The sequence below is a fragment of the Pseudomyrmex gracilis genome, unplaced genomic scaffold (genome assembly GCF_002006095.1).
Source record: "Pseudomyrmex gracilis isolate BER0280 unplaced genomic scaffold, ASM200609v1 scaffold_27, whole genome shotgun sequence".
NCBI lineage: Eukaryota > Metazoa > Arthropoda > Insecta > Hymenoptera > Formicidae > Pseudomyrmex > Pseudomyrmex gracilis.
This window is the reverse complement of record NW_018020611.1, coordinates 484909-512239: the sequence shown is the minus strand read 5'-3', so window position 1 is coordinate 512239 and position 27331 is coordinate 484909. Positions and strand designations below refer to the sequence as shown.

Below are 27331 nucleotides of genomic sequence, written 5' to 3'. Positions count from 1 at the left end.
TGTGTATAAGTTTATTGACCCAAAGATCTGGTTATTGCCTCGAATTGGCCACTTCCCTACTGTTATCGCAATTATTGTTACTCGATAACGTTGAAAATGTAATCAAAAAATATTATGCTTGCTGTGGTTTGTATACGTGTGTTTGCGAACGTGCAGATGTACGTTCGTTTGCACTCTTCGGTATTTTAACTGCGTCCGCGGTATAAAAGTTGTGTATTAACGCGCTCTACGAAAGAAGAGGAAAGCTCTCGTTTGCGCAATTGCGGCGATTAACAACAACAACAACAACAACGTTGGACTATGCGATTAATTGAAAGCGCCGCCTTTTTAAAAAATAGCTTCCTCGCGTTTATGTTTTTGCGTGAAAGCTGTTTCTGAAAGCATGAAGAAGCGTGTTGAGGATGTGAAAGAATGAATTAATTTATTTCAAGCGAGAGCGAGAAAAAGCTCGTCTTTTCGACGCGATCGTGGACGACGGCGTGTCGTGCGATCTTAAATGAAAATGATTTCCCTGGAGAGGAAAAGCCTGGGAAGGGCTTTCGCGTGAAGAAGGGACAAAGAGGAAGGGGAAACGTCTTAGGTTAACTCTCTATTAAAGAACCGCATCCACTTCATCGTTCATCTCTCTTTGAAAATACGAGAGGAATATAAACTTCCGAATTAATGCTATCCCACTTTTGGTTACCCGCGTAACGAACCCTTGAATGATTCCGGTGGACGTTTTTTTTTTTTAGTTTTTTATTTTCAAGTCTCATTTTCAAGAAATTGCGCCCTTGCGTTGCTTGATGAAGTTTTAAAAGAGTTTGAGAAGAAAGGAAACCTCAGCATATCCAACATTTATCATTTTATATTACGGAGAAAACGGATTTGAGAGATGTAGATCTTAAAAATTATTCTTGAATGTTTGACGGAAAAAAAAAAAAAAATTGTGCACAAGTTACTGGTGGAAAACTTTTTGCTGGCTTTTCGTTGATCCTCGTGAGATACGAAACGTTCTCCGACGATGTACCGAAAATTCAGGCTTATTCGTCTCTGACAAAAGAAAGGGGAGAGAGAGAGAGAAAGGAAAATAGAGAAGGAATAGAGGTGCAGGGGAGTTTTGCGGAGAAAGAGGGTGAGTGACGGCAAGGTGTCGGTATAGAAGGAGGATAAAGAAGGGAGAGCGAAGGGGGAGAACGGAGGAGCTGCCTCTCTCGGGGCCTATTTGTAAATCAGTTCCCGGTTGCTGGATCCTGATAAACGTCCTCGTTACGCGAAAACGTGCCGGCGACGCGATTATTTAACATCGCGACACCAGCAAGCAAGCAAGAGACCAACCACCCTTTTACTCCCCTTGAAACATTTGTCTCTCGGTGCCCCTTCGCGCCTCGTCCACACCCGGAACACCGGGAGGATGCACCGGATGTCGCGTCGTTCTCGTTGCTATATATATACGCAGCTCTATCTAAATTGCAAATATTCTCTCGCGAAATCACACGATCGGGAACGAAGACGGGCGAAGACGCGGCCGCGGCGCGAAGTGTTTCGCCTGGGGAAGATGTGAAGTTTGATGGAGCGCACTTGAATGAATACCAAATTAAGGTATCGTTAAATCGTTCGGCGAAATTGCTGGTGGTGTGTCGAGAGAAAGAGAGAAAGAGAAAGAGAGAGAGAGAGAGAGAGAGACAGAAAAAAAGAAAGAAAAGGATAACAATATAATACGGCAAACAAAATAGCGCTTTAAACGAACTTTGATTATATTTATATAATTATTTTTATATAAATATTGGTTTTGCATTTTAAAATATTTATTACCTCAATATAAATTATTCAACACAGAATTGTGTTTGAATATCAAATATACGTTCTATCACAAAGTCTATTAGTCTCGATCATATTTAAATTTCAACTTTCTGGAAACATATTTAACCTACATTCTTCATATACTGCCGCGACTTCGAGATATCGGATTTTCAAGAATGTTTTTAACATTACTCTGTAAAAACGTTTTCTTAAAATTTTGTAGAGACATTTTGCGGAGCAAATTATTTTGCTCAAAAGTAGCCCAGATCTCAGTATTATACGAAAATTGTCATGAAACTTTTATCTAAATAATAGAATTGGTTAAAGCCTGTTTTGTTCAATATCTGTTCGCATCTCAAGGGAAAAAAAGATTTCATCTTCAAAAACATAGATCGTGCGACACAATCGACTAAGAGAGACGTCGTTTCGCGTTCATGCGGCTATAAAATTTAAGACCCGTCCTACACACGTACACATACACACACACATACGCACCAAAAGTTAAGTTCGCGCGAACGCTGGCTCTCGCCGATTTCGTACAGTTATACGATTTTGCGACCGCTCGCGTTCTCGAACATAAATTGCAACACGCTTACCTCCCCGACATTCTCGCCCCTACTTGCCGAAAATGCTCTTTCGTAGTTCTTAACGTTTGTACGACTTTTATTTCTCTCCAAGCTGCTTGCACGTCTCGTTTACGGACGCCTCGACAAGAAAACTGCTTCGCTACGCGTGTAAAATACGATGTTAATGGCCGCGAAATGGGCTTTCTCCCTTTGAAACTACTATACGGTTCAAGTCCGTAAAAAAATCCGCGGATCATCCGATTGCGTCGTGTCTATCGCGCGCGTCTTACCGTTCCCGAGCACTTCCTCTCGAATTTTGGTAGCGTCCATATTTACCCGTCAGCCCGGCGCGGCACTAAAAGTGCACCGCTTCACGAGGAAGATCGATCGAGGGGAACACCAACATTGTCGCCGTCGCGGGCCTCGTAATGGAATGTTGTTGACGTGACGTTGACGACGACGTTGAAGGATCGAGGGAGAAATTTTCTTCCTCCGGTCCGAGCGACGTCACTGTCGATCAAGCAATTAGCCTTCCCACTCTTGCATCCTTCTCTCTGCAAACTCGTTTTGAATAGATCGTAATTCTCGTCAATAAAACGCGCAGGTAAATAATAGGTATAATATGAATATTTTAACCGTGAATATTTTTCTCCCGTGAATATACACATTATATGTAATACGACGGAAGAGACGGAGCAAAAAATTTTATACGTGTACCTATCGTGTTATCTTCTTCTGCGTAGCGCACTTTAAAGGTTTTTCGCGGACGAAAGAAAGATTGCCATGGAAACGCGTAAACTTTGCACTATGCGTTCTACATCTTTTTATTGCATATGTTTTTCCAAGGAAAAGTGAATAGTGGCAATTCGTCACTGACAGTTTTCTTGGAATTTACTTGTGACGTGACTGACAATGAAGTAATTTTGCGCGACAATTTCGTGTTTTTTTTTTTTTTCACCGCTCTCTCGTGAAAATTTATCCAACAGAAAACTGACAAGACACGGCACGACACGTGTGCGCGAGATATCTCGGAGAAGTAAAATGCAATTTTCCTTTTCGAAACATTGATTATCGCATTAAGGATATGTAATGCGACGTTAAGAGTTCTTGCGATTTTTTTGTCAATTTTTGTTGAATCGATTTTGTGACAAGAACTGATAGCTTTAGAACGTTCTCTGACAATTTTTCCGTCAGTTTCACTCGTAATTGTCAAATGATAAATGAGAGAAGTTTTGCTTTTTCTCGGATATTCAATACTATCTCAACTACGATTAATATCTATTCGATCTTTACGTCAGCTCGTTCGCAGAAAAATTCAAGTGCTCTCTGTTCTATTTAAAGACGTAAAATTAAATTGTTTTTTAATAACACCTTGACGAATATATTTTAATAACAATAACAGTTTTAAATGTTTTCCTCTAATGTATTTGTAAACATTTTACATTGTATACGCACGTTTCATATTTCACAATATAACTTTGTTGAAACGACGTGTAAAATACACAAGTTTAAATCTGGAAATTACAGTTGCAAAGTTGTGCGCTCAACAAATTATTATATCGACTTTGTTAGAAAATATACGCGATTGCATTAACTGAAAGTGAACGAACAATGTAAAGCGTTATTTGACACGGATGGATGGTTGCTAGAATTCTCGGAAATGCAGATGAAAATTGGCATTCGCGTGTGTAGGTGCGAACTTTCGGGCAATTCGTTTGTTGGATCAACACAAACATTTTTACCGCTTTGCAGTGTATTGAAATTTCATTCAATAGTGCGGAGATAATACGTAAAAATATTATACACGAGTTAGCAAGCGCGTTTTGGCAACGCGCGTATTTCTCGCCGCTTCGAGAAATTTACTATTTAATATTTATGTAATAGAAAATATTTGAAATCATATTTGTGGAAATTTTTTATAGTCGACTTTTAGCAAAGTTTATAATACCGCATACGTGTTTATAACCGGATTTTATCGACTCTCCTGTGCTCTGTTGTAATGTGCAATAATTTAATACATGTAGTACCGCGATAATTACACACGATCGAAAAACACGAAACAGAGATGCGTTTATACAACGGGATAAGTAGTTTAAATTCAAATAACGCCCGATGCGCTCATATTTTTTTCACGATGCGAATAATCCTATTCTCGAATTTTTCAAGAGTGAAGTGTCAATTGACGGAGCTCGCGCGCACGCCTACCAGACTTCGAGGAGGGAAGATTAATAAAGTCTTCTATTCAGGAAAACGTTCGCGTTCGTTCTTGAGAATCGATATTCGGAGCAAGTCGGTCGTGCGAGATAAAATGGTTACTTTAGTAACTATGAAAGGGTGAAAAGGCGCGGAAGGGAGGTAAAAGAGATTCGGGGCACCATGAGCGCCCCGGGATGCTCTATGCAATTATTCGGTTCATTTAATTCTCGGAACGCCGACTGAGTAATGCTCGCGTTGCAGCGAGAACGACGGTGACGACGCAGAGAGGTATCTGTCTCTGTGTGTGTGTGTCTCGGGGCTCTCTTGTAAGTAAATTCCTGCTGCAAGGGTGAGGATCGGGAGTATCCCTTGCGCACGGCGACTCCCGAGTAGCACTCGATACCGTTTGAAAGCACGTAGGTAAGCATTTATCTCGAAATATCCTATTTATCTTGGCGCGGAGGACGCGCGCGGCCCGTGTCCCTTATTTCGGCAATTTGGTCACGTCTGACCAGTCCAGCGTTTTCGACGAAAACCTGTAATTTCGATTTCCTCTCCCAAGATTCTACCCTTCCTTTTTCCATCAGTTCTTCTCTTCCTTCTCCCTGTCAACCCCCTTTTGATTCCCTTTGCTGCACGCTCTTTCTCTGTGCGTCTGCCGTTTTTCCTTCGGTCCAACGTTTCTCGCGCGCCAGCCATCTTTTCTACCCGTGGCTTCTTCCGCGTTGCACCCGGCGCGCGATGCGCTGAATTTAAAAACTTGCGTACATACGACGACGACGACGACGGTGCACGGAACGACTTGAACCGGCAAATAAAAGTCGGCGGTACACGAGACGGTATAGTAGGTTAGATGCGCCGACGGCTTTTACGTACAGGCAAATCGATTTAGCCCTTGACGAGCCCTGTTCTTTACTCTTTCCTCTAGCGCGCGACTTCAATCGTTCTCTCTATGTACACTCGCGAAGATAAACGAGTCCGGAATTGCGCGATCTTCCGGTCGCGTTGGTCCGGGAAACTTTGGAAAAGCGAATGATTTCGTTTGTATCGCAATCGGGGAATCGAGTTATAAAAAATCGAGTTGTAAAATTATTTAAACGCGATTCGCGACCGAAAGTATCGGCGCTGCTGATTGCGCAATAGTTTTTAACATAACAGCCCGTGTATCGAAAGTTTATTTATTTTCTTTACAGAAGATATCGATACGCAATGTTAACTATAGTTTTACTCAAATTTTTATTATTTCTACAACCAATTAACAACTAGCGTGACAACTAAAATGCGTGTATACGTTCTGTCGAGTTTTTAACAAAAGTTTATTGTTCAATAACATGCGCGCTTGTCACAATCAATTGTGCAATATGCGCCATAGGCCAGGCAATTTTCCATCAGTTTCGCGTACATATATATATATGTGTGTGTATATATATATATATATATATATATATATATATGCGCAATTCGCAATATTGCAAAGAAGTGCAGTGCAAAGCTTTGTGGGCAACAAACAAAAAAAAATTAAACGCTGTTGCTTTGATCTAGCTGCATTTCCGTGGGTAACTTTGGAAGCTGTCACGTCGATCTGTCGCACTTGAGAGGGTCATCTGGATGTCATCGATTACGCCGCCGATACAAGTGTAACAATTCGGCCTCGGCAAAAGCGCTCGTCGCGCGTGTGTTACGCGTTTACGCGCGAATCGCCGCATTCGGCGACGCAGAAGAGTTCGACAGCGGCGACCGGCCCGAATCAATATTTGCGCGTTTGACGTGCCATACGAGCCGTGTGCCGCGCGCGTTTACGGATTTCAACAAAGTCATCCATTGTGTGAAAACCAAGCTGGATAACTTCATCGCGATGGCACTTGCGCGCGCGCTTTACGTCGATCATATTTCATTACGTCAGTTTCTCTCTTCAGCTTCTCCTCTTCCCTCGCCACCAACCTATCCCTCGTCATTCTAACCAGTTTTCGGTGTTATTGACCGTCTGCACGCGCGTGTACCGAACATTCGCGGAAGTTATGCCTTGCGGCGTCGCAAAGTTTCGAGTACGAATCAATGTTCCTTCCGAACGTCCATTTCCGGAAAATGTACCGTCTTGTCCGGTTGATTTGCGCGAACGTCCGAGTTTGCTCGCGAAAGAAGAACGGGAGAAATTCAAACACGCGTAAAAAAGTGTGATTAAAATAATACGACACGGAAGAGAGACATGTTTGCATTTTATCGGAAAATTTAATTGATCTTTGCTTTTGAGCATGCGCGCGCACGTAAATATTAATTTTCGGAAAAAGAATATTTCTACAATACAAAAAAAACACTACACGCTATCAAACTCACGATTTTATTAACTACAAATAGAGAACGGTAATTCGAATTCTATTGAAATTTAAACGTTCGGCATATATAAATAGCGCGTGGCAGTATTGTTTTTTCACACAGTAAACTTTCCGCGCGTTTATTACATTACACGAAGCGAAATTCGATATTTGCAACTAATGTGCGGATACGTTCCAAATTTCCGATTTAATTTGCTCGCAAACTCTTTGCTGTGATAAATTCGAACTTGGACAAATTTCTTATCGTGACAGATGAAACTAATCGCGCCCGATCTGTGAGTGTTGAATCGTATATTTTATTGAATCCCGGGGAACGCGTTCGGATATTACAAAATCCGCGCGTAATCCGCTTTGAACTGCGTTTGCACGCCCTTTGCCGCGACGCGTCGGGGTGAAAACAACTATAAACAATGGCGAACTAAGTACTAGGGCGTCAGCGGTACTCGTTCCACGTCGATCATATTTAACTACGTCGACCCTCGTCACTGTTGCAACAAATTCTGGTCGCCGGTTGACCGGCGGCCTGTCGGACCGAAGGATCGGCAGCAAACGCGCTCCGAGACACGTCAAGTTGTTTGATATGGCTAATTGTCTAACATTAGCAAAATATCGAAGTCAAAAGTCTGAAGTTTTGAATTGTTACTTCAAAAATAATAGCTTTTTTTATCGAACGTTGTTTACGTATAACTAGAAATAATTACAAATTGTTTATGCGATGTGAAAATATTTGTTTGTTGTTATATTGGCAATTTGTTAATTCTTATTTCCCTCAGAATTTTGTTGCTCTTTTTGTTGAGACAACATTTCTTGATCCTGAGGAAGAGCTGTCTAGTGAAGAAAAAAACACGCAACTAATGACCATTAGAAGGAGAGTTTAGCGATAAAAAATCGCTGAGTAAGAGATAAGTTCCCTAATCGATACACGCTGTCAATGAACGATACTGTCGATCAATCATCGCGTTTTGGTGGTGGTCATTAATTAAAAGCGGAATTCGCACGAATGAACCGGCAATGAACACTTGACCGGTCGAGCGGCTTCGCGAAACATCATCCCGATCGGTTTGAAGTGATCCTCCACCTCCTCGGACGTTCCCCTTCCGCGTATACGAAGGACCGTTCGAGGGCGTTTAGAAGGGTATCCGGAGGGGGTAGGAGTTGAAATTCACGTAGCATCACAACCCTCCGTGACGGTCCCTTTTGGTGTAGAACGGCGGTCCGAAAACGTGGCGTCCGTCAGTCCTGCAATTTCGATGGCGGCTCACGGCCCTGTAATTTGATCAATTAACGCCGGCGCTGCTGCACGGGGGTAGCAATGGCTGAGTTACGGGAGGATGATTGCGTCGGGCGAAACGCTGGAATATATCCGGACGCCGCGGAATGATGCGGCTCCTATCGGCGATTACGATCTGAAATCGCACGTCGGACGTCTCCGCGAATACGATACACGCTCCTCGAGAGAAATTGTTGTTAATTTAAGAGATTAAGCGATGAGAATTTATCATTATCGTATACCTTGTTAGACAGAGACACACGAAGGCGGATCGCGCGCGACGGGACGCGCGACGCGTCGAATCCGATTTGAGGGTTGCACGTTGCGCGCGTAGTAATTACTTAAGCGCGTTGCAGTGTAGGAAATCGGCGCGCCCGTGTATACGTGGAAATTGCATTTCGCAGTGCGTCACGACGAAAATTCTTTACGTCGGGACGTGTCAGTTTTCAGAGCGAAGCGATATTGTACTTGAAAGTGTACTCCGGATACACGATTGACTAATGGATTGACTAATGGACTGATTCATAAAACTTGGCCTCCGCGGTTTTAATCCATCCGGCGACTGCCGTGACAGAGAAACAAAACGCTATTGGTAGTTGTCGTGGCGTAGACTTTTGTTTTTTTCTTTTTTTTTTTTTTTTTTTTTTTTTTTTTTTATTCACAAAAAGTATCGACTTCCTTTGAAGACTATTAACATTTAAAAGAGAAATAAATTCAAATTGGGTGTATAAATTACTGAAATTACGTCAAAGATTGCCGCGGATGTTCCAATGTTCTTTTTTTTCTAGTGTATTTTCTGTACGTATTGAAAGTCTCGCGTATCTTCCGGGCGATTTCAACGTTCTCTTTATCCTTTTAAAAACACGCGGGTAGGGTACACACAATCGCTATCCACCGGCCATTGGCCGGTGCTTTCGTGTCGTGTTTCAACGGCCGAAAGAATCGGGCGAAGCGCCGTTAAATTATCGTTTATGATATTAGTCGCCGCATTATCACTCGGCGTTTCTCGCGCTTCGTCGCACAGATCGAAAACCGATAACCGGTTCGAGCGAGGAGGCACCGCCTATTCAGGCACCGACGACGGATCCGAAGCATCGCTGCCGGATTAAAGGAACCGTTCGCGTCCCTCTCCAGCAGTTCCCTTCCAGCAGCAGCAGCTTGCCGATCTTTCGTCTCACGTGATTTTGCCGTTGCTCGCTAAATACGCCACCGATGCCAGTCTGTTCGCCATTGACGCGCGCGCACACATACGTACACACACATTTACTCACGCGCGTCTCGATATTATAAAACCATTAACATCACGGATAACGAGCTGCAGCGGCGCCGAGACAGCGGCGAATATTATCGTTCTTGTCACGTCTGTTTGCGCCCAACTGCGCCGCGCGCGGGATACCCTCGGAAATATTTATGCCGTGGACACCTGAAATTCACCACGAAGAGACTCGGATTCGCCGGATTATATTCGCTGATATCGTATGCAGAGGCGCATGTTTTTGCCGCGCGCTGGTAGTTGCTTTTAGTATTTTCAAGAATGCGACGCAACGCTCGCATCGATTTTGTCAACGTTCTTTTTTTTTCTCGAAAAAATATAATGTCGAGGCAGGTGGTTTTAGAAACTATTTGATCAATTGTTCTCTGAATATTGTTCGTAGAAAGAAAATTCTGTCGTGAAGGGTAGCGCGAGAAATTTAATAAAGAAATACAAAAAAAAAAAAAAAAGCAAAAAACCTACGAACGCGAAAAATATTACGAAGACGACAAGACACGCGGAAGTCAAATTAACGGAGAGAGAGAGAGAGAGAGAAAGAAAGAAAGAAAGAAAGTACCCTCGTTCCGGACTGTCTGCCTACGATGTAAGTGGCCTTTTATTCGGTTCTTTCTACGGACGACGCCGCGAAGGAGGCACTATCTAAATTAAAAATACATGAGATCCTGTCTCGCGCTTGCCGGTGACTTTTTCCACTCCGCAGCGGCGTCTTAATTACCGGCCGATCCTACGGCAGCAACGAGGAGAAGCAGGAGGAGGAGAAAGAGGACGGAGAAGAGAGAGTGCGCCGGCGAAGTGAAGGGGAGGTTCGATAAGTGCTGCCAGAAAAGAGCGAAAGGACGAAGGAGGCGACGGGGATGAAGAAGAGCGCTTCGAGTGGGGCCTTTCGCGGAAAGAGGAAGTTTTTCCAGAGTGGCGGAAAGAGCTGTGGTGGCGGTGGCGGCTCACCCCCGGAAGAGGAGCACGCCGGCTGCACCATCGGCGAAGGGAGCGGAGGTGTTAATTAACTACTTGTCCCGTCGCCGTCAGGGACATTCGAGAGAGGGGCTCGACTTAAGTTGGCCACTCCGCAGTCATTCCTCCGCTCGTTGAAACGCTCGTAAGATAGCATGTTGATGATACACCGGAGGAGAGAGCGAGAAGGGTGGACGTCGCCAAGTTTTTAGAGCTTTAAGCGTTTCCGACGGAACGTACGCGCGACCTTCACTCGCACTTTTCCCCCGCGCGACTGCTCCCTCGAGCGCGATGTAGCATGCGTGGACTCGGGGAAAATGCAATATTCTCTCCCATGAGTTTAAGCACGCCGCGTTAAGTAAGAGGGTGAACTACCTGCCTATTTCATCTCTCGCGTTGCGCCTAAACAGACCGTTTATGAAAAAGTGTAGTAAAGCATTATTATTATTATTATTATTACTATTATTATTATAGTAATATAAAGCAAAAAGATAGATATAATGTTATATATTTCGTGCGTTTGCGTGACAATTGAAACTCAAACATTCCTTTTTAATAATTTTGTTTAGAATTAGTCTGCGATATAAAACTTAGATGATGGGCGACAAACGGTAATAACTGTCAGTAAAATGTCGTACAGTATCATTTGACTTACGAAGTGGAATTGATCGCGTAATCATAAGAGACGAAGCGTAAAGCCGGAACGGGGAGGGATTCGTTGAAACAATCAGAAGGGAGATGGAGAGGATTGAGAGATAATCGTAGATTGCCGTAGAACTACTGAACCGGCACAACGAATTGGTGCGTTCCCCGTATTTCATCTCTCCCCGGTTTAATCGATCGTACATCTACGCGAGCTCGCCGAATAATTCCTGTCGCAAGCAGAATAGGTAAACCTGAAATTTATTACGCGTCCGTTGCACCCCCAACTCGCGAGAAGTCGGGAATCGGTTTCAGCCGTTCTCTCGAAAACCGGGCGCGCGCGCGCGATCACCCGACGGGTCGAGTAGCAAAATGAGAACTTTTAACCGCGGCGCGCGGTACGTTGAAGCGAGCTTTTTATCGAACTTAATTCTCCGTGCGTGTTTTAATACGGAAATTTCGCTGTTCATCTCACGGTAATTGCAAATTTTTCTGCTTCCTACTTGCAAATGTTTTACTCCTAATAAACATTTTCGCTGTATTTTCCGACACGTTACAGATCGCGTTTGCGTGCAGCGTCAGAATCACCAGCACATACATACACGGCGATGAAATCACGAAATATCTGCGCAAGCACGACGTAATTAAAATTTATACATCGAGCATAAATTCGCTAATTAACGACTATCGAAATCGCTTGATAGATTTTACGCGGTATCACAAATTTAAGTTATGTATTAATTTGCATTCCGAAGAGGAGCATTTCAAAGGGTTGATGCGCCCGCGTTTCCGGGGAAGCCCTCCGACGCAAATTAATCACATAATTGTGGAGAAATGACTTAATGAGTTGCTCGCAACGCGCGCGCGACGACGGTGCACGATAAGTCAGCGAGTTCCGATTTCGATGGAACTCACGTAACAATCGATATCGTCGCGCACGAAAATCCACAAAGGATCGGGACTATTGCCTGGCACGTAATCGACGGTATTTGCACCAGAACTCATAGTTTCGTCTCCTTTTGCTAACGAACCGCCGCCACCGCCGTCACCGTCGCTGCCACGGCGAGAGAGACACGGTCGCAATCCTGACATTGTGAAACGGAGGGTTTCCCTGCGGCACCTTAATACAACGACGGAGCAATCCTTTTGTTTCTCTTACTGATTAGTGATTTGACGACGATTGTGCCTCGAATACGAATCGTCAAAGCAAGATCTGAATGTGGAATTACATGTGGCAGAAATTTCATAAACGATGAAATTTCCGTCCCACGATGAAGCTCGTCTTTTCACGTCACCGTGAATTATCATATGAACGATATCAAATCTATTTGCATGACATTCTGTTTTTACTTGAAAGATATCTTCATTAGTTTAAAAACGCATACTGTACTTTGTACATACACTTAGTAATTACACTTAGAATAATTGCTTAAATTAATTACAATATCTGCTTTTGCTTACTCATAATTTTCGTTGCACGTTTATGTATCACTTGACTTGTTAACCGTATCACTTTTTGAGAGCCAACGAAATGTTATGCTAACGTTCTTCAGGGCGATAAGAGAAGGCAAGGAGGCGGACTGTCGTTAACGATCCAATACAAAGCCGTAACTAGAGTGGATGTCACCCCTACGTCGTGCACACTTTCGTGAAAGGGACTTGCGTGATTCGGTAAGAGGGAGACTGAGAGAGAGAGAGAGAGAGAGAGAGAGAGAGAGAGAGAGAGAGAGAGAGAGAGAGAGAGAGAGAGAGAGAGAGAGAGAGAGGAAGAGAGACACACACATACAAGTTCGCCACCCTCAATTCCGCTTGCGGGCACTGTAATTTGCTGTATGCATGCATCCAGAGATGGATAGACACGGCAGGGCAGCCGAGCAGGTCCGGGAGATCTATGGATTTATGCAAATGCAGGCAGTTAGAGTCCCGAGCAGCCTCCGCCGTTGAATAATGCGTTGATAAGATAGGAGAGACCAGCGCTCATATGCCGCTACCTACCCTACCATCCGCCATTGATTTGTCACCCTTCTGCTCCGAGAGATCCACCTTCGCACAATCCTCGCCCCTTTCCCTGGCCTAGCGCGCGCGCTCTCTCTCTTTCTTTCTCTTTCTCTTTTCTCTTGGAATCGTCTTTACCTTCGCGAAGGTGCTTCCTTCGATGCGTCGTATACACGACCTGCGATCATTAGTAATTCCGCACAAAAGAGCCGCCATCTTTGCGTCGCGTAATATGATACGACACGGCCTTGTGATTGCGATATTATCAGCTAAATGAATTTTTCAAGAACCAGAGGCTTTCTCCTCATTTCAATGATCATTTTTTCCCCCCCACCGGGCGTTATTTCTACGCGCCGACCGTCTTTTATTACAGGATGGAAAAATGCCGGCATTTCGCAATGACATGATTGAGCAGAACAGTTAGCGGAGATGGAAAAATACCGATTCAATTCTGAATGTTATTACTGGAATCTTCGGTTTACCGTCCGAGAAATTCATAAAATATCTTCGCCGCTGTGAATAAAAACCGGAACCAATAATTGCAACGGTGAGAAACATTCGCGTATTTGGCTTATTATTGAGATATAAACTTTTACGATGATATTTTTCTCTCCGCGATTTTAATATCTCTCTTTCCTCTATATACTTATATTTCCTCTTTTTTTGTTTGAAATTAATTTAAAATTTTGCTAATATTTACGCACCGATAAAATCAATTCAATATGTTAACAATTCTTTATTACAACTTACATTTTACACACACGTACATACATTTATATTTCTATCATTATATTTTTACGCTGCGTATGTAAACTATCCACCTACCTGCAATTTACTTTCAATAACGTTTCTCGTAATATAATATTTTATCTTCTATTATATAAATCGCACACACAAAAATTTGAAGTCTGAAAAAACGATAAGATAAAAACAATATAACCAGACCGAGTACATTGCGCCAATTTCTTATCTATCACTCCATAATACGTCTAATACGTCACGAAGTGAGACTAAATTAACACTCTTCTTTCTAGAATAAATTTAGTAAAAAAAAAAAGAAAAAATGGTATGGAAATTGTAGAAATAGTGAAAAAAAAAAATATATATATATATATATATCGTCACTCGTTTTGCATTGTCGTTCATCGTGATTACCGCGAAACGCTACTTCATTATTCAACCATGACCAAGATTCACGTTGCGAAAGTCGCTGCGGCGTTTTTTTTCCTCTCGCGAGGGGATTCAGGCTAAATCACTCTTAACGACGCGGCCGTAATTTCGCAGACGACATCGTGTGCATCGTACTTCAAATTACGAAATCCGTCGTGAAGATGAAGCAAGATTTCGAAGTTATGCACAAGCGATGAGTACAATTGCGTTAGGTGTCGTAAAGTTACGTGTTACGCTTGAAGTACGTACGCATCTGTGCGATATTTCTTAATCGTTGTTCACGTCGACGAGAAAACTTCAGTTTTACGTGAACGCATCTGTGCGTTGCATTTACGAATTGTCCGAATCATTTGCGACTGCCACACGCGCGAACGCGTATACGCACTTATTCGTTTCCGCGCTTTTGAAAGCGTCGTTTAACGTTTCGGTAATATGAACGTTTGTCGGGAGACGGTAAGAGAGATTAAGTTAAGTGGCAAATAAAGTGGCACCGAGTTGTGGAGTGGAGTCTCGTTTTTCTTGGCAACCTCCCGGCTCGTCAGGGTGAAGAGTCCCTCTGTAGGTTTTCGGAAATGGAGGGTTGTTGCAAAAAGGATACTTTGCGCGGTAGAAAGCGTTTTCGTCGATGACGGAGGGGAAGAAACGGCTCCGTGTATGCTCGCGGAAGAAATAAAACGAAACCTTTGCTTCGTCGACCAGCTTAGAGCGAACCGGAAATTTGGGCTCCCGTTCGATTTCCGTCGCGTTTACACAGTACGCCTATACACGACTATCCGCGCGCAATTTGTAACGCTATAGTTTGCCGTGTCTTCTTCCTTGCGATCGAATTTCGAAGTAATGCAGGCTTCAAAGATTGAGAATCTCTGGTAGATATAAAAAAAAACCAAATAAATATTCATTTTTCTATCAAAAAAACTTACGTTATCTCTTTTCAATTAATTAATGCAATGCGCAATAACTTTTTTTGCTTGTTTATATCTATCTATTTAAAAGTTAATATGCTGTATCTATTATTTCTCACACGCGCAGACATCTTTCGACATCAGTCGTTAATGTTCTGCTTTTTTCCTCAGTATTATATCCGACTCCAATTTCGAAAGGCCGATTCTACCACCGGCAACCGGACCTCCACACGTTCTGCAGACCAACTTAATCCGTTCCCCTCTAGCCCCTCCGTACCCTCCTTGTCTCAAGGCGGAAGTTGCTCGCGGTCGGGCGCTTTAACTTTCGAGTGGTGCATCCGGCGCGGTGCGCGCCGCTGCTTGCAAGCGATCGGGAAATGCAGGTCGGATAATTCGGCGCGATTGGCCCTCGTAAAGCCGGGTCTGCGAGCTCGGATCCAATTAACGGCGGTAGTTTGTTGCCGGGCGTACAGTTGATTGAACTGGCGAGTCGGCCGAGGACATCCCGCCCTTCCTCGCATTCCCCCCCGTGTGTCCTCTTTACGTTATATACTTTACGTGTGCCGGTGGCAAACGTCGGCCGTCGGGTAAGTACTTAACCGGCAAGGGCCGTAAAGTACTCGAAAACTAGGAGAGCACACGATCACGAGGTCTCTCGTGAGTCTCTTTCTTTCTCCTCTTCCGCGCGCGTACTTCTTCCTCCCGTTTCTTTTGACAGCGGAGGTAAGAGGGAGTTTTTCTCTCCTTCCGGAGCTAAATCCAATTCACGAGGCGTTAATTCTGTCTCGTTGTTGGTGAAATGGTCTCGATTCCGCGAGATGCTGCTGATTGCGTACGTTTTCCACGCCACGTGATGTAACTTGTGACGAATGGTTTCCGATGATTTTTTTTTCCTCGTGCAATCCCGGACGTTTCGACAAGATCAACTGTCGGTTCTTTGATTTGAAATTTTTCAGTGACACAGCGAATTTCACGTATCTGTTATCTACGTAAATAAATATATATCAATTAAAAAATCAACTCGACATTTTGAACTGTTCGAGAACAAAGTTTCGCTCCGACGATTCTTTCTTGTCTGTCGATTAAATGACAATATATGAAGCTATTAATTATTAAATTACCAAGTACCGTCAAAGTAGCATAGCGACGGAAATCAAACGGTAGTATCGGCAGAAGCGTCAATCGAGAATCGCGGTAGTCGGGATGAAAGTGAAAAAAAAAAAAAAAAAAGAAATATTGCGCGTTCTTAGACTTCGCAGTTTCGTCAGACCGCTCGGAACTTTCGAAGTTGCGTTGAATACATAGACAGGATGGAGGAATGGCAAATAACACTGACACGACAACGATATTGAAAATATCTGGCAGAATTGGAAATCGATATATAGACGAAAGGGACGGGGACGGGCGGACGAACGGGAATGATGGCAGTTCTGCGTTCCGGGGGTTCGAGGTCACATATTTCGTCGAGAGTGTCGATCAATTTGCGGCGAGAGAAATGAGACAGGATAATATTATCGGAAACGGACTCTGCCCTCCTTTTGTACTATCGACTTTCGCCTAATAACCGACTGCTGCATTATGCATGAGAGACAAAAACGCCGAAGTTTCTTCGGGTTGTTTGAGAGCCATATTTCGTCTGAACCCGATCCCGCGCCGCGGAGTTTCAGACGATGCACTTGTCGTTCGAACTGACCTATGCCGAAATCGATTTCTTTGTTCGATTGCTACATTTCTGCGCGATAATTCGCGCGAAAATACATATTTTGCACGACGAAGACGATTACGCAAGACGATTTCCAAATAAAAAAACCTTGACCTTACTTCGCTAAAAAGAAAACAAAGAAATCGTTGGCATTGAGAATTTTAGAACCTGAGTGCTGATTGTGTGAAATAAACGTTTTATGATCAAAGCGCTGCGCGCGCTCATTCACACGTTCGCAAGGAGAGTGTTTCAATTTACTTAACGCGCGCTGTCGCGACAAACAAAATTGCTAAAATTTTGTTTTATCTCTTGGAGAAGAGAGACGCGGTGTATACAATCTACGCCAATAGGTTTATTCTATTCTTGATAGCACTTTTTTCTCTTTTTCTTTCTTTCTTTCTTTTTTTGTTTTTTTTTTTTTTTTTTGCGCTCGGTCGTTCATTTTAAACTTAATTCAATTCCTGTCTTGTCTTTATCTTCCAAGAGCGAGCGTAAATACTTGAGAAATACTGTTCGTTATTTGAACGTTCAAATTTGTACCGCTTTTTCTGCGTCGCCGACCGTACAGAACATCGCCCGTACTTCTGCGACGCTTGTGTCTCTCATTGTTAACTATTCCTATCTATTTGCTCTTAAAACGGCAGCCTTTCAGATCTTAATGAAGATTCCTTTTATTTCCTCTTTCTTCTTCCTCTTTCGCCGTTGTAGCTCTTCGAACGACGATTGTGTCAACGCGCGCGTCTCTCGCGCGTCATCTTTCCGATTAGAAATACCTTCGACTTCTTCTTCTTCTTCTTCTTCATTTTTTTAAAGTCTTCTTGAAGCGGCACTTAACTGACGCGCGGAAATACTTCCTTCAATTTCGCGGTTTTCGCAGACGTCGCAAATCGTCGTCGGCGACTAATCGTGATGTATCTAATTGCGTTGGTCAGCAATCGGATAAGCGTTTTAACGATAATGCGCTTAACGCGTGAGATTTCGACACGATCTACGAGGCAACCATTATAGAAATTATAGCGCCGTGTGTTTGCCAAACAGGTGGTCACGTGTGAAAGCGACCGCAGCTATTGGAAATGCAACAATGTAATATTAGCGGAAATCGCAAGGATTAGAATCGGGGACAATGACTTTTTCTTGCTAAGTAGTCTTGCGTTCGATATCTACAGATGGTAATTGCGCGGTTTCTCTCTGACGTTCATTTCCTCGTCGAATAATGACTGGCGTACGATGACTACGTCGTTGTTTACAGAAAACAGAATGGAAATATTTACGAGTTATATAGAATTGCTGTTTCTCGGCACTTACTTTATTTGACAAATACTTCTTTTTGTGCGCGTACTCATTTGAGCGATCGAGTAATTCAACATTGCCATTATTGCACTTCGATGAATATAGAAAGCTATTACATGTCGTTACAATCTGTTTTATATTAATAGCTTCAGTGCACAATGAAAAATGCATTGCTACATATATACATGCTAAAAACTAGATAATGTAATCAGCAATTTACACAAATGAATTTGTGCGTATACATTTGAATCGCTTGTTGATGGCAACAATTACGCAAATATATTTGATAATTTTCCATCGCTTATTTACACTTGTACTGATCTTGCAATTTGTTTTTTGAAACGATTGCGTGATTTGAAACGATCTAGAGCGTGCAATATTTATGATCTTGTAATCTCTGATTGTCGGCAGAATGCAAATGTTGTTAAGTTAATCTCCGCACATGTATATTTTATTGCTTTTTTTCTTTTGGGGCACATGTTAGGTGCCAAGCGAATTGCAACGTGCTGGAAAATATAATTTTAAAATATCTCTACCTCTCTATCTATCTGTCTATCTATCTATCTATCTCTCTCTCTCTTTCTATCTCTCTCTCAAATCATCTCTGAGAGATGAATGCTCGGCAGTGTACTTATCAGCAAACTTGTATTTGCTCTCAGCGTAACTACCTTAGAGAAGTCGGAAGGGAGCATTTAACCTCATCACCGTGATACATTCGTCGTGCGAGTTCCGTCTATAAAGCACAACTCGCGACGAAACACTCTCGCCGATGGCATTGAGAACTTTCCGACGGTAGAACTGGTCGCTTCATCTACTCTACGTGGCTTACGTATTCATATTTGTAATGAATTCCATGTGTAACTTGATTGTGCGCTGTCCCTTTATGAGCGCGAATTGTATCAAACAGAAGTTTCAATTACATTGCGAGTAGTAATAATTTCTTCTGTGTATTTTGTGTGTATGTGTATTGCAACACACACATCAGACATTTTTGTCAATTCAAGTTGATGTACATCTTGTGTAGGTAATTTAAAATGCTAGTTCTCTCTTACTATACAAATATGGTCAAACAAACATCTAATATTTGGCACTTTAGAGAACCTGTCAATTTTTTCTTTTTTAAGTGCTAACTGAAGAAATTTAAAATAATGTTGCCGTAAAAAATTCAAATTAATTCTCTGTCAAGTAATCATAAACTTTGTGATGAGTAAACCATAAACTGTTAATGCAACTAGAAAAAAAAAATCAATAAATATTAATCATTGAAGAAGTGTTAATTGTAGATTTGGTTATCATAATTTATCGAGATTCCAAACAAAAAGAGCGATATGTCACGTCAACTTTGATATCTTATTGTGTGCTACTCTCAACTAGGTTAGATTATAGATTATTTCTGAGCGATGTTTGTACGTCATCTAGGTCGAGCGCATGCATATATTATCCACTTCATATTGACATATGAGATAACAATGTTGCCAGGTCTTATTTAAGTTTGTCGGGAAGAACAATTTTTTTTCTATCCCTACGTAATAGTCACGTTGCTGGTGTGTCATATGTACGTATATTATATTTATAGGCACGTGTAATACGCACGTGTAATGTGCACATATACATATATCGTTTAGCGCTTATTTCTGATCTTGTTTGTTTCTTTTTTTTTTTGTGTGTGCGTCAAATGATACAGACGGGAGAGAAAGCTTCACACTTTGAAACCAGACACTGGTCCGAAGCTCAAGAAACACAATAGTCGCGTCAGGTTCACTTATAACGCGAGTTATTATTACCACAAACTAACGCGCAACAATAGTGAGTTACACGCTCAAGTGTAATCATTATCGATAATATCTTTACGCAAAAAAATTATTATCATAAAGCGAAGTTTTATGCAAAGTGTTGTGTCTGAGTTTTAACACGTCGCCGTTTTGAAAAAAAACATTTAATGGATATTTAAATTGAAATATATGTAATTACATGTATACATATATGGAAATGTAACGTTTATATTGCATTGATGTGTGTAAAGTAATGTAAATCTTATTATCATTCGCGATTGTTCCAATTAGATCTCGTGATCTGCATGTAGTAAGAACGTCAAATGAAAAAATTGCAAAATTTACTTTTCTTATGTTGTATGTGTGTGTGTGTGTGCCACCAGAAGTTTTATTTTGTTTAAGTTTTTCTAAAGAGATTACATATGACTCACAACATCACATAGGAAAATGGTAATTAAATCGAAAGGAAAAAAAAACTCAACGATAAAGTTGTTTACGTCTCAAGAGCTGATTTTTTCTTCGTCACTCTTGAAAAACAAAAGTAAAACTGAGCGAGACAGGAGTTGGGTAACACCTGACGAAAGGTGAACTCAAACGAAACGCGCTGAAAGGAGACGAGAAAATAGCCGATCTCGGGAAGTGCTTGTATGGAGCAGTGTTCGAAACCTCGCAGAAACACGCCGATAGAAATGCGTTTTTCTTTGTCGGATCTCGATGCGCGTCTTCTCAGATAAGCGCAAATTACAAAAATGCACGACAGTACCTCGCGCGTTTGGCCGCGTTCTCGATTTTAAACCGTCCCGCCGCGTTATCGTTATCGCTCTCAATTTGGAACGCCACGGCTGCTTCTTCCCTCTTCGCGCGCGAAAATGCTGTCTCTCCTTTCCCTCCTCATACTCTCTTTCTTTTTTCTTACGCGATGCGAGAGGAGCGAGCGCCAAACAGCGCCAGGTATCGATCGGCAGCAGCTTCTTTCAACTTCCGGTTGTCACAACGATGTGCCGTCGGTCGGTAGCGGGAGAGGAATGACAAGGAAGAAAAACGCGAAGGAAAAAGGACGGGAGATTGGAACGGGAGTTGAAGGGCTAAGAGGAGCGTAAATGCGGATAGGCAAGAAGAAAAGAAACGATCGGCGGCGACTCGAACGAGCAAGCACATTTTGCCAAACTCCATCCTCTCTCCCGTCTTCACCGCTACCGCATCTTCCAACTTTTCACGTCCATTCCGACCCTCTTTTAACACTCGCGGCGACCATGTCACTACCATCTTGAGAGATAGTGTGAATATTGCGCACATATGTAATATATAAATACATATATACTATATATCATATACATACTATATATACCATATATCTACGTCATTATATAGCGAGACAAAAAAAGTTTTGGAATTTATGTTCGATTAGAACTTTCTCGACGTGAAAACTTTCATTCGCCTCTGTCGCGCGTTTGTGCACATAATTTTTCGTTTTATTCATTGCTTTGCAACTCCAAAATTTATTGACATCTTGAAGAAACGGCGCACGTCGGATTAAAGTGTTGAAATTACTAACAAGTGTTGTTAAATCTATATAGCTAAAACTATTCTGCTCTACATAAATCATATAACAGATACATTTCAAGTTTGAATTGCAATGCGATCGCAAAACACTTTTGCGAGTGCATTGTAACGTTTTGTTTTTTTTTTGTTTCGGTTTATAAATCCAAAAAATATATAATTCGCGTAGAGAAGAACAACGCCGTTTGGTTTGCCGATTTTGTTTTCTTCGGTTTTTATCCTTGGTGTTCAAATGACACGTGACATTCTTTGATTTCTCGTCTGACACGTTTCACTTTTCACTTTCTCTTTGTTCTATTCTCCCTCTCGCTGACCGATAATCAGCCTTGTCTTTTACGTAACGATGAGCGAGTAAAACAATCATTAATCTGGCTCTTTCTCGCGTTTGTTCCTATCGTTCGTTTCGCGATCGCGTAGAGGAACGTTGATTATCGGAAAAAAACATACGGTAAAAACGTAGTCGAGCTTCATGCGGAGCTCATATCTCTTGCCGCGGTTAACTGAAAAGTTCAACGTCGAACGGAAAAAACCTGTTGTTTCAACAGTCCTCTTTGGAATCTTTTATATACCATATATATATATCGTTCGGATATCGGTTCAATCGATTGTAATAGTAATTTCTGCGCTGCTAAACGCCGCGTAACGCGCGCGCGCGCGCGCACGCACACACACACGCGCCACAGAAAACGCGCATGCGAGCGATGCAACAATCATTCCGTCTCGATAGAAATGTTTCTATTAATTTTAATTTGCAAACGCGAAATCCGTGCGCTGCTGTGCTATGCGCGCTATCGTTACATTGGAATTCTTCGAAAGAGGCCCGCTCGACGTTGCGAGAAAATATTTAATTCGTTTTGCGCGCACAATGGGATTGCGGAACGGCAACGTATACAAACGATATCGAATTCCAACGCGCTCGGTGTTCGGCTCCGAGGAAGATCTATTTTTACACGCTAGGCGAGCGAAAACCGCGTTTACCTCTCTTTCTCTCTCTCTTTCTGTTTCTTTCGCGTGTTCCCAGCCGTCCTCTTTTCTCGTTCGACGTTATAGTAACACCATCGAGAAGATGCATCGCGATCAGCGCTCGTTTTTTAGAAATATCTTAGACTCGATAACGGAAAACCTTGTTACACTCTCAACGTTCGACCGTATATCTAGTCTCCCATCTCTCCGCCTCCGCGACTCAGCGTGTCACCCGGGGGGGGCTAACGACAATTCCCGTATTCTTCGCCCGTTCGACAATACGTACTTCGCGCTTATTCAAGCTTTTCTGATCGATTTTCGCCGGAATCGCACAAAAGCCGTCGCTACGTAAATTCTTCGTCGATCAGCGAACTGTGCGCGGTGAGTTTCTTCGATAAGTTTGATTTTTTTTGTGCATCTTTTCCAGCGATTGTACAGCGTACGGAATTAATTAAGCGCACGAGCTTCGAAGGATATGCAAAGTCATTCATTTTGTAAGAAGTCTCTCTGTAGACGTTTATTATGTAAATAAAGTATTTGCGTCTTTTTTGTTAGCACGTGCATATGTAAGGGAAATTGTGTAAATTGTTAGATTGTCTATTGGTTCTAGTCGTCTTGCACTATTTCTCTCGATCTTTGCATTTATGTGAAAGGCTTTACACGCGCATTCCACGGTATCTTATCTCTAACATATATTTAATCGACATTGATGATGAAATCATACACACACGTTCGAGATACGACATAATATATTTATACGCAAGTAGCGCAGATAACAAAGAATAAAAAGAATCGTTTTCACGATTTTCTGTAGTCGTGAGACGTATTTACAGAAGATTACGTCGATTGTGTCTATCACGACCGGATGATGTCGATCGACTAGTTCTCACCTCTCGAAGCGCGGTGCGGCGCGACGCCCGAAGGCGCGCTCGAGCTAAACGGCGCTCAACTTTTAAATTATTACTGAGTTTTACCGAGGAGTTTTATTGCGCCAATAATAAAAGCAGGCAATATCGCGGGTCCGTTCGCGTCGGTCTGTTCGCCACCTCCTCCACGATCACCCACGCTTTCCAACGTGTATGTGAGACGGTTTGTTATAACTGCGAAATATGGTCGTTACTTATACTGCGGACTTCACCGTGTCGCCCGCACATCGATCGACGACTTTAATGCTCGGTGCTTTAATACGTACGAGAGGACACGATGCAATACGGGATTTTGTTGCATCTCGCGATCTTGTATGGTAAAAGGCCGTTAACGTTTCCATCCTTCGCGTTCCTCTCTTTCTTCCTCTCTCCTCTTTCATCGTTATGTTATTTTTACACCGTGTAATATCGTCGTGAATAGGCTTTATGGGTCATTTTATGCGGAAAAGAAGAAAAATGAAGGAACACTATGATGCCTCGGAAAGAGCGATTCTTATCGTTCTCGCCGGTTCATAGGTGGCAATGACTTGTTTTATAGCGAAAGCTGTTGGGATGGTGGCTGCAGCGATTGACGCACAAGAAGAGAAAATGTATATATATTTTTTTTTTCTATTAAGACTTGTGATTTACGTGTTATTACAATAAATAATGGAATGTCGCAACAAAAATATTAATCTTTATAATTGTTTAATCACACGATGGTGCAATATAATCTTTGTCACAGTTGTTGATAAAATTCTTTAATTTTTACAGTTGTGAAAACAAAACAAACTAATGATAAAATATTATAATTGCGAGACACGATTTCGCAACGACACTATGTACTACAGTGGCAGTATTGTAATATAATAAATATATAACTCTGTATTTTTCTAACACACTCGATTAATATAAAAAAAAATTAGTACGGCTAACTAGTTGCCTTGATAAGTATAAAAACGAACAAAAAGAATAGAAACATGCAAAATATTAGTACAAGTATCACTTTACATATTTTCATACATCCATCTGAAACATAAAAAAAACAACTTATTAGAAACAAATCAATTGTTTAAGTGCGCAATACAAGTAATCTTATAACAAGATAATTTTACATGCTTGCTACAAATAGTTTACTTAAAAGTAATACAGATCTTTATAACAAAAATAATAAATACGCCTAAAAGTTCATCTCTGTTACTCTTTTACAAATTAAAAAATAAATTTAAAAAAAAGATATCAACAGTGCTTCTCTTTTAATTGTTATAATAACTTTATTTACCGTTGAAACGATTTGCTGATACTTACCTGCGACGTTATTCTCCCTACTTGCAATTATAGTATTAGGAGGGATTGTAGTCTCGAATTGGTTTTGTGGATTTTGTGGATTTAGCGGATATATCGGGTAAGGCGTTGTTGTTGGGATATTCGAATAAAAAGTATTCGGCACATATAAATATGGCGCTGTGGGTGGCGAAACGCCATCAGGCATAGATGTGGATCCTTGGTTGTGGAATATCGTTGTTTGATTAGGCGGAGATACATTTAAGTTGTTTCTCATTGGAATCTGTCCCGTCACCTCTGCGTACGAAGGTGGCGCTGCATTGTTTATTGTATAAACGTCCGATTTATGCTGCATAGCTTCACGTTTAACATGCAACAGTTGCTTCTGAAAATGTGAAAGAATGAAGCGTGCTGTTAATTTACACAGAAGAGAATTTTAAAATTTACGATTGATGTGATCGTTAAAATTAAATATAACGTGAAAAATTTTAGTAAAGATATATATCAGATACATATCGTTAAAAAACAACACATGGAGATATCAATGTAGTCACGATAAAAAGAATACTTAAAATATTTTACGCGATAACATATTTAAATGCAAGATAATTTTGAAGAAAAATAATAAAATAATTCGCGCGCGTATGTGTGTGTGTTACATTCGTTCGAAAGTCCAGTTGAATTTTCTAGAATCGTTATCAAAATTATCTTTAATCTTGTTGTCTTTAATGTTTTTTAATATAGTAAAAACACACCTTTTGTAATGAAATATAAAAATACTTTGCATGAAAGACATCCTTAGTATTACGCAGAGATATATTAGAAATCTGACAGATAAATGTAATTTATCAATTTTATATGTAATAATCACAGAACAAAATGAATATTTATCTTACCTGATATATGTATATTGTCAATTGTGACGATGATATGACAAATATTTTATACGCAGTTAGATATATAATCTCTGTGCGTTACCTAAAATTCAAATTAAAATTTCATTGACAAAGATTTCACACTTTTACGTAAAATTTCACAATGTCGTTCAAACTCTCATAAATATATAATATATAATATATAATATATTAGTAATATTAATTTCAACGTTGTTTATTGATATCGCATTATTAAATCTATAAAGATCATTTAACTGTCATTGGTCATTTAACTGTTATTATAGTCATTAATTTCGAAGTTTAATACGTGCGTTAATACAATACTATAGTATCGAGTTTTCCCAATTGTTTACAGTTTATTTTAAAAAATTTGCGACATACCGCAATACTTACGTATGTTCCGATATATTCTGATTACACTTTTGTCATTAGTTAAATATTCATAAACGTCTGATAACTAAGTACGATCACATTTTACTCTATTAATTATTATTACACTTTACTTGTATTGAAAAAAATCATATAAAAAGATACATACACTTCTTTTATTTGTTTGTGATGCTATTAAGTGTCCGTGTCCCTGAGTTTCACTGTCAAACACTGGTGTCAACCTGTTGCCATTAAAATATGAGGCTACACTAACAGTTACGAGAATGCTTATCTATCACCAGCTTATTATCACTCCCCACTTCTGAAAAAGGAAGCGCTAATGCGGGAAGTTCAAATAAATTGATAAAATCACGTTAAAAGATACGCACGCGTCTTTTCGAAATTGTACCTTGCGATATTGATCCGTAATACATGGCGTAACATTTTGCGTAACAGTGTTACACTGACACGTTAATAATTCGTATTACATAAGCACACGTGTGTCGCGCGCTCGTACTTTATTGAGTGTCGACTTTTGGCTTTTTTTTTCTTTAAAACGTCCGTGGCGCGCCATAAAATACGTAATACGCGATGAGAGAAAGCGATGTTTATGGATTATTCCGAGCCGAACGGGTTCCAGCGATTCTCATTCGGCGTGGAAATAACACACGCGCATACTTGGGTGCCAAAAAGTTGAAACGTATGCGAGACACACGTGACGCAAGATGGTCGGGAAGACAAGAGTCGGCGCGGCAGAGGGATGGGCAGATCACGAAAGGGGAAAAATAGGTCGGCGCCAGGATTTAATCAATGATTTCGGCGCCAAGCGGACGTGTGTGTCTGTAAAAAAAAAACAAAAAAAAAAAACAAAAATAAAAAAATGCAGCGCGAGCTATTTGTGTAACGACAGAAATTCGAATTGCCATTCGCTTCGACGGTAGTGCGCCTTTTTTTATCTATCGCAACCTCTGTTTTTTCTTCCACTCTCTGTTTCTTGCCGATGCACGCGATGCACACGTCGCTACATCTCGTCTCGCGCGTCCATCGTCGTCGTTCCGTCCGTACGCACGTCTGGTGTTTTATCGTGTGTGTTTCCACACTGTTTTTTTCGCGCTTTTTGTCTCCTTCTTTCGAAATGACGTCGTTGTGGCGCCACGCCGCTCCGAGAGTCACCCTGGCGCCAAATGTGACACTTGTCGTTCACTCGTCAACGCTCGAAACGCGACGGAAAAAAGTTGCGTACGTGACGTCGCGTGTCATCGACTAAATCAAACTTCCACTTACTCCGGCGAATGTTGTTACGAGCAAAGCCGTACGTATGCGCGCGTATTTCTTGTAATTAAAGAATCGGCGCAACATTAGAAATTGCATTTTTTCGAGAGATACTTCTGTTTTGTTTAACTAGTAAAGTAGACAAAATATGTGATAGGATGCGCTCGCTTTGTCTTCATTGCTTTTCAAATGTAAAACATACTGACGCTCACAAAGCATGTGAACGCTCAAAACAAAC

At 41.4% G+C, this 27331-nt stretch overlaps 1 long non-coding RNA gene across 1 annotated transcript; it reads right to left on the bottom strand.

Moving 5' to 3' along the window:
- Nucleotides 1-23931: 23931 nt before the first annotated feature.
- LOC109852299 lies at nt 23932-26135 on the bottom strand. Its single transcript, XR_002249989.1, has 4 exons — nt 25991-26135; nt 25453-25534; nt 24581-24941; nt 23932-24301 (listed from the first exon to the last, which is right to left on the bottom strand). It is a non-coding gene; the product is annotated as an uncharacterized LOC109852299 (long non-coding RNA).
- Between the last annotated feature and the right edge of the window lie 1196 nt (nt 26136-27331).